Source organism: Tachysurus fulvidraco, chromosome 10 (assembly GCF_022655615.1).
Source record: "Tachysurus fulvidraco isolate hzauxx_2018 chromosome 10, HZAU_PFXX_2.0, whole genome shotgun sequence".
NCBI classification, from domain to species: Eukaryota; Metazoa; Chordata; class Actinopteri; order Siluriformes; family Bagridae; genus Tachysurus; species Tachysurus fulvidraco.
The window spans coordinates 22,016,460-22,020,668 of NC_062527.1; the positions used below are offsets into that span (position 1 = coordinate 22,016,460).

Consider the following 4,209-nt stretch of genomic DNA (forward strand, 5'->3'; position numbering starts at 1 on the left):
GTTAATACCCAGAATCGATCCAGTGTTCCTAATAAAGTGCTCAGTGATTGGATTAATGATGCTATGAAGACCCCTGGATTGACTAGCCAGGTTAATCACGTGACTCTGATCGAGTTGAACGCTAAATTATGGGCTAATATTTAGTGGACATGATAAAGTGTTTGTGCGTAATACACTGCCCAGGTACGCACCTGTGGATGGCACCCGTTCCTGCGCGGGTATGTAAGAAAGAGGGGGCGTGGTTAGTGAAAAGGGTGTGTCTCCGGTAACACTGTGTTGTCGGTGTTGCTGTGTGGCACAGAAGCGGAGTAGCGCTTCATACACACCGCTGTGTTGTTCTCCATCACGGGGTGCAGAAGCACACACCGCACACACCGGGATCTGTAACGGAGCGCTCGCGTTGGAGGATGTGCGACTGTGGTGCTGTCATCATCCAGCGGCTGCTACAACAGAGGATCAGCGTTTCTCTTGGATTCCGATGTAAGTTAACACGTTTCATATCCCTTTGTGTGTTCTACACTTTTTATTCATTCATTTCTTTTTATTGTGTGGTTTCTGTGCTATTAAACACGCGGTCGCGCGCCAACTGATCCGGAGCTGTAATAAACACTTATTCAGAGACGTTTCCACGTGTGAGAGATGATCATCGTTTCACACGCGAGCATATAAACGGGTGTGAATGTTAACTGAACTCCTCATTCAGTCAGTGTGGTGTATGTAGCTGAACCTGACAGGTCGGACGCACTGCAACCCTCATTGCGTCCTGTGTATCACATTAACACTGTAGCGCGCGCACAGCTGTATGAGCACCACAGGTGTTAAGCTGCACAACCGCTGCTACTCTAACACTGTATGAGATGAGCACCAACACCTAGTGAATTAACTCTATAACAAATTCAACTCCTATCCTAGTAGATTAACTGTAATGTTAAAAAAAAGCACAGACGCTCATCATAGTGAATTAACACTAATAAAATATTTAAAATAGTAATAAAAACTCATAGAATAGGGAATTAACACCGAGTCCTGAATAAACTCATACAGTGTTTTAATACAGTGCTGCATTAACACTGCCAGTGCTCCAGGTGTTACTTCACATCTGAATTAACACTAACGTTCTTGTATGAACTCTCACGTAGGTGTTGCATTAACATTGATGCTAATAGCATCCTACCTATAACTGCTGAATTAACACTAATGGTATTACATGAATGCTGACAGTTCATACTGTATGTGTGTATGTATGGTGTACATGTAGTGTTGATAAAAGCATTAAATTAACACTGTGTGATTAAAACTAAAACAGCGTTTTAAACACAGATCATCTTTTGACTTATATCAAACCGTTCAATGTATCACTATTACATCTTTTTTTTTTACATCCTTACATATGGACTTTCATTAACTCATCTAGTAATGATTACATTAACACTTAACACATACACTTAATATGCTGCATTAATAGATAAAGGGCTTGATTATTTGTAGAGTCTGTAGAGTCTGTAGGTGTTAATGAGACACTGTAGAGGTTGTAGGTATTAATGAGATGCTGTAGAGTCTGTAGGTGTTAGTAAGGATCTGTATGTGTTAATGAGACGCTGTACAGTCTGTAGGTGTTAATGAAATGCTGTAGAGCCTGTAGGTGTTAATGAGATGCTGTAGAGTCTGTAGGTGTTAATGAGACACTGTAGAGCCTGTAGGTGTTAATGAGAGTCTGTAGGTGTTAATGAGACGCTGTAGAGTCTGTAGGTGTTAATGAGAGTCTGTAGGTGTTAATGAGACGCTGTAGAGTCTGTAGGTGTTAATGAGACGCTGTAGAGCCTGTAGGTGTTAATGAGATGCTGTAGAGTCTGTAGGTGTTAATGAGAGTCTGTAGGTGTTAATGAGACACTGTAGAGTCTGTAGGTGTTAATGAGAGTCTGTAGGTGTTAATGAGACGCTGTAGAGGTTGTAGGTATTAATGAGATGCTGTAGAGTCTGTAGGTGTTAATGAGAGTCTGTAGGTGTTAATGAGACACTGTAGAGTCTGTAGGTGTTAATGAGAGTCTGTAGGTGTTAATGAGACACTGTAGAGTCTGTAGGTGTTAATGAGAATCTGTAGGTGTTAATGAGACGCTGTAGAGGTTGTAGGTGTTAGTAAGGGTCTGTATGTGTTAATGAGACGCTGTACAGTCTGTAGGTGTTAACAGTTTGGCTGTGTCTGTGTGTGTGTCTGTGTGTGTTTGGCTGTGTGTCTGTGTGTGTCTGTGTGTTTGGCTGTGTGTGTGTGTTTGTGTGTGTGTTGTGTTTTATATTTAAGAGGATGTTGCTTTTATGCCCCAGATGTTTTTCTTAAGTATTTTTCCTCCTGTGTGTTTGTTCCTGTTTTGCAAAAGAAATTGTGTTTTGTTTTTACAACACATTTATTTACACACATATACACTCACATATATACAGTATATATATATATATATATATATATATATATATATATATATATATATATATATATATATATATATATAATGTGCTGAATATTTTTTCTTTCTGGCTTTTGCTTAATTTATTTATCTATTTGTTATTTTTCGTTAATTAATTTTTTTTAATTTGATCTTTTTGCATTCTGTTCTCTCCTCTGAACAGACTTTGACTTGATTAGTTTCACTGCAGAAGTCGAGCGAGATAAAAAAAAATAAAAACATTCCCAGACCAATCAGCACAGAGACACATCTAATCCCCATGCAAATACCTAAGCACTTATTTATTACAGAAATGCCCCACAGAGACAGTGTTCGAGTAGCAAACGTCTTCATCAGGAAATCTTTAAACAGAAGAAAGCACTGAGTACTCGGTCTAATCTATCAGCAGTTTATAAAGTGGACACGTCAGCGGGATCAGACGTAGCGGTTAAGACGTTTACTGATAGTCTGATGTTATGGTTACGGAGTGTTTAGGCTCGGCGCACGTTTATCAGGACAGAACAGAAAGAATGTCCAGGGCAAAACAAAGGACATCGCAGTCAGAGACGAGGTCATGAACAAACGGTATTCAGGGGAAGAAGCTCCTCTTCATTCTCTGTTTACATTCAAAGTGTGGAAGCAGATTAACTTCATTATCTCCCTGATTATCGGTCCAGTAGAGCTTGCTGTAGATAGGCTCCAGGTCAGGGAGCTCGGTGCCATGGAGCACTCAGCTGATGGTATCACACCATCGCTCTGAAACGTGTCACACTGAGAGAAAAATGTCGGAGAGTTTTGTGTTTAAAAATCATTGCACCGTTGCGAATATAGAGGGGTGACGGTGGCTTAGTGGTTAGTACGTTCGCCTCACACCTCCAGGGTCGGGGTTCGATTCCCGCCTCCGCCTTGTGTGTGTGGAGTTTGCATGTTCTCCCCGTGCCTCGGGGGTTTCCTCCGGGTACTCCGGTTTCCTCCCCCGGTCCAAAGACATGCATGGTAGGTTGATTGGCATCTCTGGAAAATTGTCCGTAGTGTGTGTGTGAGTGAATGAGAGTGTGTGTGTGCCCTGTGATGGGTTGGCACTCCGTCCAGGGTGTATCCTGCCTCAATGCCCGATGACGCCTGAGATAGGCACAGGCTCCCCGTGACCCGAGACGTTCAGATAAGCGGTAGAAGATGAGTGAGAGTGAGTGAGAGCGTTGCGAATACCCATCCCTTGTTCCTGAGTTAATAAGTGAATAAAATACAGAGCGGTGTGCAGCATCGTTTAAAGCATGATTAATAAATAATATGCACAGAAACCGTATCTGCGATAAATTTGCTGAAGTAGTACACATCAGGATAACGATGTGATCGCCGACACACTTCCTACACCTGCATTCAGGGTAAATATTTTATGGTAAAGTGTTTAAAAATAAATATGAGGTCGGATGACGCCTTAAGGTGGGACGTGACGTCGTTGTCTTTACCGCTGGACACGGAGCAGGTTTATGTGATTATTATTTATTTATGTGGTTTTAGTCATTCGAATCTCATATAGATAGATAGATAAATAAATAAATAAATAAATAAATAAATAAATACCGTTTATGACTTTCAGAGTAAATGTGACATAACGGGGATGGATTTGGTTTTTGATTCGTTTTAAAGTAATCATTTATTTTGTATTTCTGTTGGTGTTTTGATCGTCACAATAAATGAGATAACAAACATTACAGTGCACGTCACCCAGACAGACCCTCTGAGCACTGAGCTGGGTTACTGTGAGGGG

At 41.0% G+C, this 4,209-nt stretch overlaps 1 protein-coding gene across 2 annotated transcripts in view; it reads left to right on the forward strand.

The window, feature by feature from the left end:
- The first annotated feature begins 275 nt into the window (after nucleotides 1-275).
- The window catches only part of LOC113656608 (CMP-N-acetylneuraminate-beta-galactosamide-alpha-2,3-sialyltransferase 1-like), a 49,901-nt gene continuing 45,967 nt past the window's right edge, over nucleotides 276-4,209 (forward strand). For both annotated transcript variants that reach the window (XM_047820129.1, XM_047820127.1), the window contains exon 1: nucleotides 276-480. The gene's annotated coding sequence lies outside the window, so the exon portion shown is untranslated. The remainder of the gene's footprint in view (nucleotides 481-4,209) is intronic.